Here is a 13930-nt window from a genome sequence, read left to right on the forward strand (position 1 = left end):
CTATGGAAAACAATCCTGCAAGCAAACAACTCCCTCAAAAAAGCTGGGGTGGCCATACTAGTATGCTACAACATAGATTTCAGGTTGAAAAAGATTAGATGGGACAGCAAAAGCCATTTTCTATTTATCAAGGGATATGTACAACAGGAAAAAATCACACTATTAAACGTATATACACCTAACGAGGGACCAGCTAAATACTTAAAACAACTGCTAACAGATTTTAAGGAGGACATTGCTAGCAACATAATAATATTCGGAGATTTCAACACCGCCTTATCACTTCTGGATAAATCAACAAGAACAAAACTCAGCAAGGAAACACTGGCTTTGAAGGAAGAAATAGAAGAGAGAGGGCTAATAGACCTATACAGGGCTTTAAACCCCCAAAAGAAAGAATACATATTATTTTCCAGTGCACACTGAATATTTTCCAAAATAGACCACGTGCTCACAAAACACACCTCAATAGAGTCAGGAAGATAATAATTTTATCAACTATCTTTTCAGACCATGATGTGCTGAAGATAGAAGCTAATCACACACAGATGTTGAGAATCAAATTAAACAACTGGATATTAAACAACTCAATGTTGAACAATTAGTGGGTCAGGAAGAAAATCAAGGAAGAAATATAAAGATGCCTGGAAACAAATGAGAATGAAGACATGAGCTGCCAGAACCTATGGGACACTACTAAATCCGTGTTAAGGGGAAAATTTATAGCTTTGCAAGCATTCCACAGGAAGGAAGAAAGGGCCTACATAGATAACTTGACTTCACAGACCAAGATCTTAGAAAAAGACCAACAAAAGGAACCCAAAACCGGCCTAAGGAAAGAAATTAAAAAAAAAACTTAAAGCAAACATAAACGACATGGAAACCCAAAAAAACAATCCAAAAGGTCAATGTAACCAAAAGCTTGTTCTTTGAGAAAATAAAGAAGATTGATAAACCACTAGCAAGACTAACAAAGAAAGAGAAAGAACCCTAATAAACTGAATAAGAAGTGAATAGGGGGACATCACAACAGAAACCAATGAAATTCAAAAGATCATCAGAGACTAATTTGAAAGTCTGTATGCCACGGAACAAGAGAACCTAAAAGAAATGGATAAATTCATGGATTCCTATAATCTCTCAAGATTGAACCAAGAAGACTTGAAATACCTGAATAGACCCATTCATATCAAGAAAAGTGAAGCGGTAATCAAAAGACTTCCCAAAAACAAAAGCCCAGGTCCAGATGGGTTCACTCGCGAATTTTTCCAAACATTTAAAGAGGACCTGTTGCCAGTTCTTTTCAAGCTTTTACAGGAAACTGAAGAAAGAGGAACTCTCCCAAGCAGTTTCTATGAGGCACATATCTCCCTAATACCAAAAGCAAACAAAGACACCACTAACTAAGAAAACTATAGGCCAATATCTCTGAATAACACAGATTCAAAGATCCTCAACAAAATATTAGCAAACAAATCAAAAATACACCACAACCAAGTGGGATTTATCCCGAGGATGGAAGGATGGTTTAACATTCAGAAATCAATCAACGTAATCCACCATATCAAAAAAAGCAAAAATAAAAACCATATGATCATATAGATGGAGAAAAAGCATTTGACAAGATCCAGCACTTGTTTATGATGAAAACTCTCACCAAAATGGGTTTTGAAGGAACTGTCCTCAAAATAGTCAAAGCCATCTACCACAAACCTATGGCAGGCGTTACACTCAATGGAGAAAAACTAAGGGCCTTTACTCTAAGATATTAAGAGCATCCAGATAGGAAAGGAAGAAATCAAGCTCTCCCTATTCGCAGATGATATGATAGTTATATATAGAGAACCCTAAAGCTTCTACCAAGAAACTCCTAGAAACAATAGACTTGAACAGTAAAGTCGCAGGCTATAAAATCAATACTGAAAAGTCCATGGCCATCCTATACGCAAGTAATGAGACAGAGGAAAGCAACATGAAAAAGCAATACCGTTCAAAATTGTGTCCCCCCAAATGAAACACCTCAGAGTCAGCTTAACTAACAAGGTAAAGGACCTATACAAAGAACACTATAAGACGCTACTCCACGAAATAAAAAAGGATACGAGGAAATGGAAACATATCCCTTGCTTCTGGATAGGGAGAATCAACATTGTCAAAATGGCAATACTCCCCAAAGCACTATACAGAGTCAAAGCAATCCCTGTAAGGATACCCATGATTCTTCAAAGAAATGCATCAAGCACTCCTGAAATTCATATGGAACAGCAAATATTTACGAATAGTTAAAGCAATTCTTGGGAGAAATGACGATGGGAGGCATCACCCTCCCCAAAACTCAAACTCTACTACAAATTGGTAACAATTAAAACAGCATGGTACTGGAACAAATGCCGAGCCACAAGCCAATGGAACTGAGTGGAATATACCTACACAAAGATGATCATCTAATCTTTGATAAGGGATCAAAAATGTGAAGTGAGGCAAGTAAAGCCTCTGTAACAAAACTTGTTGGCATAACTGGACGACCACATGCAAAAGAATGTCCTTAGACCTCGACCTAACACCATGCACAAAAGTCAGATCAAAATGGATTAAAGATCTCAATATCAGACCAGAATTCTATAAGGTACATGTAAGACAAGGTCGGCAAAACCCTTCATGATATTGAAGCTAAAGGTATCTTCAAAGATGACATGCCACTGACAAACCAACTGGAAACAGAGATAAGCAAATGGGACTATGTTAAACTAAGAAGCCTCTGCAATGCAAAAGACACAGTGAATAGAATACAAAGACAATCTACAGAATGGGAAAGGATATTCACCCAATAACCATCTAATAAGGGGTTAATATCAAGGATAAACAAAGCACTGGTTGAGCTCTTCAAGAAGAAAATATCCAACCCCATCAGAAAATGGGGTGATGAAATGAACAGAAACTTTCTCAAGGAAGAAATATGAATGGCCAAAAGACACATGAAAAAGTGCTCTTCATCACTAATCATCAGGGATGTGCAGATCAAAACAATTATGAGATACCATCTCACACCACAGAGAGTGATACACATTGAAAAGAACAAAAGCAACCGGTGTTGGCGTGGATGTCTGGAGAAAGAGACCCTCCTACACTGCTGGTGGGAATGCCAACTGGTTCGGCCCTTTTGGAAAACAGTATGGACAATTCTCAAAAAAATTAGAAATTGAGCTCTCATTCGACCCAGCAATACCACTTACGAGAATATATCCTGGAGAGGCAAAAAAGTATAGTTGAAATGACATCTGCACTTGTATGTTCATTGCAGCTCTGTTTACCATAGCCAGAATCTGGAAAAAATCAGAGTGCCCTAGAACAGATGACTGGTTAAAGTTACTTTGATCCATCTACACAATGGAATACTATGCAGCTGTTAGAAAAGATGAAGTTATGAACTTTGCATATAAGTGGATCAACATGGAAAGTATTATGCTAAGTGAAATGAGTCAGAAAGAGAGACAGACAGACATAAAAATATTGCACTCATCTGTGGAATATAAAGTAACAGAATGGGAGACTATCATCCAAGAATAGTAGAGATAAGTACCAGGAGGTTTTCTCCACGGCTTGGAAGCCGGTGTCCCATGCTGGGGGAAAAGACAGTTCAGAGATAGAGAAGGGAACACCAAGTAAAGTGTGATTGGAGTATCTGCTCAGGAAGGGAGATGCGTGCTGATAGTAGACTATAGTTCGAACTCGATGGCCACTCAATACCTCTATTGCAAACAAAAGGGAATGCCCTGCCACAGAGGCAGGGTGACATGGGGGGTTGAGGTGGGGCGTGAGAGCGATACTGGGATCATCAGTTGTGGAGAATGGGCACTGGTGGAGGGATGGGTATTCGAGCATTGTATGACTGAAACACAAACAAGAAAATATGTAAATCTGTAACTGTACCTCACGGTGATTCACTAATAAAAAATTTTAAAAAAAACGTTTCATGGGTAAGTCTTGTCAAAATTGAATGTTCTGGAGCTATAGAATTAGCCAAAAGAGCTGAGAATATAGTTGAGTGGTCCAAGTTCAAACCGCAGTACTGCATGTTCCCCTGAACACTTACTGGAGTAATTCCCAAACACAGAACTAAAATAGTTGCCAAACACAAACAGGTGTGGCTCACCCTAACCCCCAAAAATAAGAAATGAAAGCTCTAATGTTTTTGTAGCATGCAAACTGACTGTTGTGTTTAAAGCAATAAAGCATCATTTATTTCAGATTATTTACATTTTCTGAAATTCCACATTGAAAGTAAAACTCAGAGGGAATAATTAGCCCAACTGATGTTATATAGAACTTTGTGCAGATGCTATACCAGGACATTAGGCATTATGAGTATGAAAACCTCAAACTCTCAGTAGATAATTATTTACTTTAAAATATTAAGTAAAATATTAATAGTAATTACATTCTTAATCTTGTACATTTAAACAAGATAAGCACTCAAATGTTAATGCTATTTTTTTAACTTTCATGTCACCCAAGAAGCACATCCCCATACTATACTTTTATCACACTGTTAACACAAAATATATTTAAAAAGAGGAGTGAGAGATAAAGAATTAAAATTCACATATTTGCTTGAAAGTTTTGGTAAACTATTCTATTTAATAAAGCACCCTGATTGTATTTATGTTTATTTTTAGGTATTGATGGTAATTATTTTTATAATAAGACAATAGTACCTTATTAACTAAAGAAAAATCATCTATACTTTCAGTGCCTAATGTGTACCGGTTTATTTTCTCGGTGTTTTAGAAATATTATTCCATTTAAATATATCTAGTTTTATTTGTAAAACTTTCCAAAATAAATTTTAGATTATTGATTTATATATCCTTATTTTAAAAAAGAGCCTCAAATGCTAATAAAATATTAGGTACATTAAATCTTCATTTAAATTAGTAGGAATAAAATAAAATAAAATAAGTAGATAATCTGGAGTTCAAAATAGCTATAGTTTAAGATCAGAAAATAATACCCTTTGCGAATTATAGATTTATCTGTGCCAAATCTGAAAGGTAAATCTTCTGTCTGCACAGGACTTTGAAGACGTTGGCATGCTTAATTTAGAGGGAATACATAATTAGATGGTATTTACAAATAAGTAAGTGCCTTCTATGAGAAGGAGTTTTCATTATATGCTAAGTAAGACAATAAACAAATGGCCAAAGCAAAGAATCTGAGAACTGCTCTATAGCACTGAAGTTCCCATAGTAGATGGGAGCAGAGACGGGAAAGGATTTGTTGTGGGGGACACTGAGACAGTGGTGAAGTGAAGAGGACAATCTTCTGGGAAATATTGTGTGAAACATTCTATGAATGAAACCTCATGGTTAACAGTATTGTAAATCAAGGTCCCTAACTTTTTAAAAAAGAATTTATGACAGAACTACAGAGTATAGTCCTTTCTCTGATTAATGGAAAGCAAACAAATTTTACTAAAGCAAATGGTGTTAAATAGAAGTATTCCACAATGACTTTTACTGCAACTGTTATTGAACTAGATATATTAAATGAAGAGGTGAAGAAGATAAATAATTAGTTACTTTAAATGTACAAGAGTAAAAGTTATTTTAACTTTGTTCAAAATAGAGTATTTTTCAAAGTATAATTTAATTTTTACATAAGGGATCCCCCCAGTGGATCTCAGGAATATCAGGGTCAGCCCCAACAATGTCCAATGATTCAGGGCTAATGGTTTGGTATTCTGCTGACAATGTATTTCTGCAAAAGGGTTCATCAGAGTCACTCTGGCAGTGCTCAGATGACATCAGGGTCATACCCAGAGTTAGGTAGAGAGAATGTGGTATCAGGAACTTAGCTCAGTGGCTCATACACACTGGACATATAATCTATCATTCAAGCTATGTCTTCAGAACCAATAGGCCAATATAAAGTAGGTCATGAACCTGAAAGCTCTGTAACTTTTCCCACAGTGATTCAATAAATAAATAAATTATAAAAAAATTTAAAAAATAAGTAGGTCATGAGTTTAAGTTAGTTCAATGAGACCAGGTAAACACAATTTCAGAATATCATTTTAAAAAGTATATAAAAGTTGAATTGTGCTTGCTTTGGCAGCACATATACTAAAAATTGGAACAACACAGAAAAGTTGAGTAGTCGTCATGAACTGGAATAAAGTTGAACATTAATTATACTTTAATGAAAAAGTCGTTAAATTGGGGGCAGTAGTGATATAGTACAGAATATAGAGTGCTTGTCTTCCATGTGGTGAACCAACATTTGATCTCCACCACCCTATATATTCTGAATCCTGCCATGAGAGATCCCTGAGCATAGAGCCAGGAATAAGCCATGAGCACTGCCAGATATGACCCTTCCCCCAAAAAAGTTATAAACGTCCATGCTACCTAAAGTGATTTGCAGATTCAATGCAATCCCTATAAAATTTCCAATGATATTATTTTCTCCAGAAATATAATAAAGCAAATGTAAAAATCATAGAAAATCACAAAACTTTAAATAGCCAAAATAATATTGGGAGGAAAAAAGTATAGTTGAAGGCATCACATTTGCTGATTTCCAACTATATTATAAAGCTAAAATGAAAATAGAAAAAACCGCATGGTATTAGTATTAAGACCAACACATAAGGTCAGTGAGATAGTGCAGAGTTTAAAATGTTTTCCTTGTAGGCGACTGACCTGGTACTAATCCCTGACACCATATATATTCCCATGAACAAGACCAGGGATTATCTCTCAGCACAGGTATTATAAAAAAATCATAAAACGGAGTCAGAAAGATAATATAGTGCATCAGGTGCTTGCCTTGCTAGGAATAAACCCTCAGCATAGCTGGGTGTGTCCCCAAAACAAATTAAAAACAAACAAAAATCATTATATCAGAAACACCTTTACTCTCACATATATTATAGTATTAGTGTCACTATCTAATGTATGAAAAAAGGTAAGATTAAAAAGAAAAAATGTCTATAAAGATAAAACTAAACATTATTTGACCTTTAGAAGGAAGGATGTCTTGCCATTTGTGACAACATGGTTGAAACTGGAAGCATTGTGCCCGAGAAATAAACTATCAGAGAAAGGAAATACTACACAATGCCACTTATATGTAGAGTCTAAAATAATAAAATAAATGATATGCACGATGCCCTTTCATTGTAAACCACAGTGCCTAAAAGGAAAATGGGGGAAGAGAAAGAGAGAAAAAAAAAGTGTCTGCCACAGAAGCAGGCTTGGGGGATAGGGAGGAGGCTGGAGGAAAGCTTGGGACACTGGTGGTGGGAAATGTACACTTTTGAAGGGATGCGTTTTGGAGCACTGTATGACTGAAAATCAATCAGGAACAACTTTATAACTGTGTATCTCATAATTATTCAGTTAAAACATGAAAAAAAGAATAAAATAAAATTTGAGTAGAAACTGTGTAGAATTGGTGGTTTCCCGTGGCTGAGTGATATACAGGGAAATAAAAACGGCTTAGTAAATATGTATAAAAATTATCAAAATTAAAATATCGTTTTGTCCTCAGTGCACTTAGGCATGTAGTTTAATTTAAGTGGAGGTGAGAAATAATAAAATTATAATGTAATGGAGTCACTAATTTTGTGCCACTTTAGTACAAAAAAAATCTCTCTCATCCCTTCAATGTCTTAAGGTAATTTTTTATTTGCTAGTTAATTTTCATTTTCTCTTCTTTTAAAATTTATTTGTAATTAAATCAAAGTGATATACACAATTACAAAGTTGTTCATGATTGGGTTTCAGTCAGACAATGTTGCAACACCCATCTCTTCACCAGTGTACATTTCCATCAATGTCCCCAGTTTCCCTCTGCCCCCACTCCTGCCTCTATGGCAGACACTTTTCTTCTTTCCTTCTCTCTCTCTCTCTTCTAACTCTCTCTCTGGTAATTTTTTATTAGAGTAAAGCTGACACCAGGCTAGGATTTCTCATTTTGAAATAAAATCATTAAATATAAAGGAATGGTAGTGCCAGAAACCTGGCTGATGCCCAGTATTTAAGTTTTACTAGAAAAGCCAGGGTTTTCCAAGTATCTATGAGTTCTTCTGTAACAAATGAATAATCTCAGGTACTTTAGGATAAAAATGTTGACTGCAAAACATATATTGTAATGCCTTCTTATTTGTGTGAATTCGTGATTCTGGCCTATAATAGTAAAGGCAGAACTGAGATTACAGAATGTGGAGGTCAAAGCCAGCTGCTTAAGGCTGATATCATTATAGGATTTTGTTGGCTAGTAGTTCTTCAAATACAAGGGCGATCATTAATTTCTGATTTGTAACCTCATATTTTTAACATAGTAAGGTAAAGGTAAAGGTAAAGGCCCTCCCGTTGATCGTCGATTTGCTCGAGCGGGCCCAGTAACGTCTCCATTGGAGACTTTGTTGTTACTGTGTTTGGCATATTGAATACTCTCGGTAGCTTGCCGGGCTCTCCGAGAGGGGCGGAGGAATCGAACTCAGGTCGGCCATGCTGGCCGCTTGTAAGGGGAACGCCCTACCGCTGTGCTAGGGCTGTAAATTCATGTGTAATAAACATATAGAAGATTATAATACTGTCTCTGTGAAAAAGATGAATTGCAACATACTAAGAAGCAATTGGAACTTACAGATTCTAAGATAGTAGACAAAAGTCTAAATTTGGTGACCCACTGTTTAAATATTTAATTTATAGGTATTATTTGAAGTCACTGCCATCTAGTAGAAAGGCTGCTTAAATAATATCACACATTACACACATCAACCAAACATTTGTTCTTACATAAGAGGTAGATGGTGTTTTTATTAATGTATTTGGTTTAACATATTTAAAGTGTTTTATTAGAGAAAATTATTTTAGGATACTAATATGTGCATCTATAGTCTTAACTATTTATATAGCAGTGTTGATTTCATTTTCAATTAATAGTGAGTAATCCACTCATAATAATTTTCCAGAAACTACTCCTCATGCTGCTGCTGAGTGGGGTCAAATATAGATAAAGGAAACAAGTGTTAAGGTAGTGGGCTCTATTTCTTTTCCTCAAATTTCTTACTTAATCAAAATTCTAATCTAATCTAATCTAATCTAATCTAATCTAATTAGTTGTATAAATATCTATCCATTAACATAAGAGATATAGTAATTTTCTAGAGAAGTCTTAGCAGAAGTTAAATTGAAGACAAGTTTTACAAAACAAAAATTCTTAAAATTTTTTTGTCTGAGATTAACAGTTTCAACATAAATCATTACACCATATAAACCACCAATGCCGACTTCTCTCCACTTGTGTCCCAATTGTCCCTCTCTCCTACTTCATAAATTCAGTTCTGAGGAACAGTTTTTCATTTTATTTTTCTTTTGTTATCTGTGATTCCCTTAATGTGTACATTTAAATACCATATATGAAAGAGTTCATTGTGTATCTGTTTCTTTACTCACAGGAGATAATGTGTGACTAAGTAGTGTGACACGATGTGTGACTACATTCACATTGCATAGCATCAAGCTCCGTCCACGTAGTGAAAAACTTGCATTGCTTCATCCTTTCTTACAGTTATATAGTATTCAATTATGTAAATCTATAACAACTTTTTAAAAAAATTTTATTAGTGAAACACCCTGATGTACAGTTGTAGACTTACAAATTTTTGTGCGTGGGATTCAGTTATACAATGATCGAGTACCCATCCCTCCACCTGTGCCCATTCTCCACCACCATTAATCCCAGTATCCCTGCCAACCCCGATACCCCCATCCCACCCTTCCTCTGTGGCATGAAACTCCCTTTTGTTCTCTCTCCCCTCTTGAGTGCTGTGGTTTGCAAAAGAGGAATTGAGTGGCAATCATGTTCGGTCTATAGTCTACTTTCAGCATGCAACTCCCATCCTGGGAGGATCTTCCCAACACCCTTTATTTGGTGCGCCATTCTCTATCTGAACTGCCTTTACCCCTAGAGTGTGCAGCTGGCCTCCAATCCATGGAGTAAACCTCCCGGTATTTATTTCAGCTATTCTTGGGTGTTAGTCTCCTATTTTGATACTTTATGTTCCCCAGTTGAATGCAATCTTTCTATGTCTACCGCTCTCTTTCTGACTCATTTTGCTTAGATTGATACTTTTCATGTAGTACCACTTGTATGTAAATTTCATGACTTCATCCTTTCTAACAGCTACATTGTACTCCATTGTGTAAATGTATCAAAGTTTCCTTAACCAGTCATCTGTTCTCAGGCATTTAGGTTTTTTCTAGATTCTAACTATTGTGAACAGTGCTGCAATGAACAAACAAGTCAGATGTCACTTCGACTATACTTTTTTGCCTCTCCGGGGTATATTCCCAGGAGTGGTATTGCTGGGTCAAATGGGAGCTCAATTTCTAATATTTGGAGAATCGTCCATACTGTTTTCCAAAAGGAATGAACCAGTTGGCATTCCCACCAGCAGTAAAGAAGGGTCCCTTTCTCGCCACATCCACGCCAACACGGGCTGCTTTTGTTCTTTTGGATGTGGGCCAGTCTCTGTTGTGTGAAATGATACCTCATTGTTGTTTTGATCTGCATCTCCCTGATGATTAATGATGTAGAGAATTTTCTCATGTGCCTTTTAGCCATTCGAATTTCTTCTTAGAGAAATTTTCTGTTCATTCCGTTGCCTCATTTTTTATGGGGTTGGATGTTTTCTTCTTGTGAATTTCAACCAGTACTTTGTATATCCTTGATATCAACCTATTGCCGGATGTGTATTCGGCAAATATGCTTTCCCATTCTGTAGACTATCTTTGTATTTTGGTCACTGTTTCTTTTGAGGTGCAGAAGCTTCTTAGTTTAAGATAGTCCCATTTGTCTATCTCTGATTTCACTCGCTTGGCCAGTGGCGTGACATCTTTGAAGATAGCATTAGCTTCAATGTCATGGAGGGTTTTTGCTAACTTTGTCGTAAATGTACCTTATGGATTCCGGTCTGATGTTGAGGTTTTTAATCTATTTTTATCTTACTTTTGTACATGGTGTTAGGCAGTGATCTGAGCCCACGTTTTTGCATGTAGCTCTCCAGTTTTGCCAGAACAATTTGTTAAAGAGGTTTTCCTTGCTCCACATAACTTTTCTTTCCCCCTTATCAAAGAGTAGATGATAGTATGCTTGGGGGAGATGTCAGTATATTAAACCCTGTTCCATTGGTCTGCAGCTCTGCCTTTGTTCCAGTACCATGCTGTTTTAATTATTACCACTTTCTAGTAGAGTGTGAAGTTAAAGGAGGTTGATTCCTTCTATTTTCTTTTCCCAGGAATTGCTTTAGCTATTCCTGGGGGCTTCATTTTCATTTCATTCATTTCATCATCCTGTTAATCGTCGATTGCCTCGAGCAGGCCCCAGTAACATCTCTTTCATCCTAGCCCTGAGATTATATTCACGGCTCTTTAGGAGAATGAGACCCATCATTGTTACTGGTATTTGGCATATTTGGTACTCCACGGGGAGTTTGCCAGACTCTGCCCTGTGGGCAGGCTACATTCAATAGCCTGCAAGTTTGTCCAAAGTAGGAATGAGATAATAAGATGTCATAAAAAAAGTTCTGATAAGATTCCGGGATCTGGATTTTATAGTCTTGGCCGCTGATGGGATTACACGGCGCCAGGGGGCCAGGTGGTGGGTGTGACCCCCGCCTGCTGGAATTTGGAGGATCTGGATGGAAGATGCTCGACTCCAATCCGAGTAGGCTTGGAGGTCTCGGCCCCGGAACCCGCGTGGCTTTGTCCCTCTGCCAGTACCTTCATGTGTGCGGAGAGTGGGCTCAGCATGGTGGTGGCTGGTCCTGGAGGTTTTCGGCTGCCGGAGCCCCGGTCGGGGCGGGGAGGAAAGCTCAACCCGCTCCCCTACAAGGGGTCCGGCGAGGGACACCCAGGCGCGGGGGCAAAAGACTGCAGTGTTCTCGTCCGGGATCTGGATTTTATAGTCTCTGAGTCTTGGCCGCTGATGGGATTACACGGCGCCAGGGGGCCAGATGGTGGGTGTGACCCCCGCCTGCTGGAATTTGGAGGATCTGGATGGAAGATGCTCGACTCCAATCCGAGTAGGCTTGGAGGTCTCGGCCCCGGAACCCGCGTGGCTTTGTCCCGGGGGCTTATTGTTACATATAAATTTCAGGACTGTTTTCTTTATTTCTTTGAAAAATGTCATGGATATCATAATAGGGATCGCATTGAATTTGTACAGTGCTTTGGGACGTATTGCCATTTTGACAATGTTAATTCTCCTGATCCACGAACAGGAGATATTTTCCATTTCCTGATGTCCTCTTTTATTTCCTGAAGTAGCGTTACTCTACAAATCAGTATACAAATATAAAGTGCCTATAAAGATATCCACAACATTTTTCAAATAAATAGATTAAATGCTTCTGAAATTCATATAGAACAATAAAAACCCATGAATACCTAAAACAATTCTTGGGAAAAAGAAGCTGAGAGGCATCACATTCTTCAACTTCAAACTCTGTGCTATTGGAATAGACAGACCAGCAGATCAGTGAAATAAAATTGAATATCCTGACAAAGATCATCAAATGTATTATCATTTAATCTTTAATAAAGAGGTAGAAAATATTATTTGGATCAGGAAAACCTCTTCAACAAGTGGTGCTTAGATAACTGTCATTACATATAAAAAATAAACTCAGACTTCTATCTAACACTACGCAATAAAGTCAGGTCAAAAATGCATTAATGACCTCGACATAGGACTTGAATTCATAAGTAACATGGAGGAAAATATAGTCAGAATCCTTCATGGCATTGAAGATAAATCTTCAAAAAGGAAATACCACTGACCAAACAAGTGGAAGAAAAGATAAACAAATTGGACTACATTAACCTGAGAAGTTTTTGCACCTCAAAAGAAACGGTGACCAAGATACAAAGACGGCTCACCAAGTGGGAAAAATTATTTACAGTGTACCCATCTTACAAAGTTTTAAAATAAAAATATATAAGTCGCTTGAAGAACTTAACAAGAAAAAAAATCATCATCATACCATGTAATATTTAAGTGATTTAATGGTTATAAGGGTTGGAGCAATAGCACAGCCGGTAGGGCATTTCCTTGTACATGGCCGACCCAGGTTTGATTACTCCATCCCTCTCGGAGAGCCAGGCAAGCTATCGAGAGTATCCTGCCCGCATGGCAGAGCCTGGCAAGATCCCCGTCGTGTACTCGATGTGCCAAAAACAGTAACAAGTCTCACAATGGAGACATTACTGATGCTCGCTCAAGCAAATCGATGAACAACTGGAGGACAGTGCTACAGTACTTTCTAATAGTTATAAATCATTACATTTTTTATTGAATCACAGTGAGTTACACAGTTACAAAATTGTTCATGATTGGATTTCAGTCATATAATGTTTCAATAACTGTAGTATTTTTGCCTATTAAGGGTGCAAATTTGGGGATTAGAAAACAAGACATTGGTGGATGGATGGGCACACTAATGAAATTGGTTTTGGAATAATGAATGCCTGAAATAATATATTATGAAAACCTTTGTAAATCATGGTGTTTAAGTGGAGTTCTTTTTAATAAAAGATAAAATGGTTAAAACTTGGGGTGATTATACTTGAATTTTTTAACTGATTTAAGTTAGAAAATGTAAAACAATTGCTAGATGATTTTATCCACATATGTAAAATGAGTAATTAAAGGAAAAAACTGCAAAAGCAACAAAACTAACTCCCATATTCTATGATAACTATAATAGTAAAAAGAAAGAAAGGTAATTAGGAAAGATTAGTGGGTATATGGGGATTTTTGACACCGGGATGGCACTGAAATTTTGGTAATTATTGTGGTAAATCCAATATACATAGGGAGGTGTTATTCTATACTCTTAAAATTTTATACTATGTTAAAG

The sequence above is a fragment of the Sorex fumeus genome, unplaced genomic scaffold (genome assembly GCF_029834395.1).
Source record: "Sorex fumeus unplaced genomic scaffold, SorFum_2.1 ptg000050l, whole genome shotgun sequence".
Classification (NCBI taxonomy): domain Eukaryota; kingdom Metazoa; phylum Chordata; class Mammalia; order Eulipotyphla; family Soricidae; genus Sorex; species Sorex fumeus.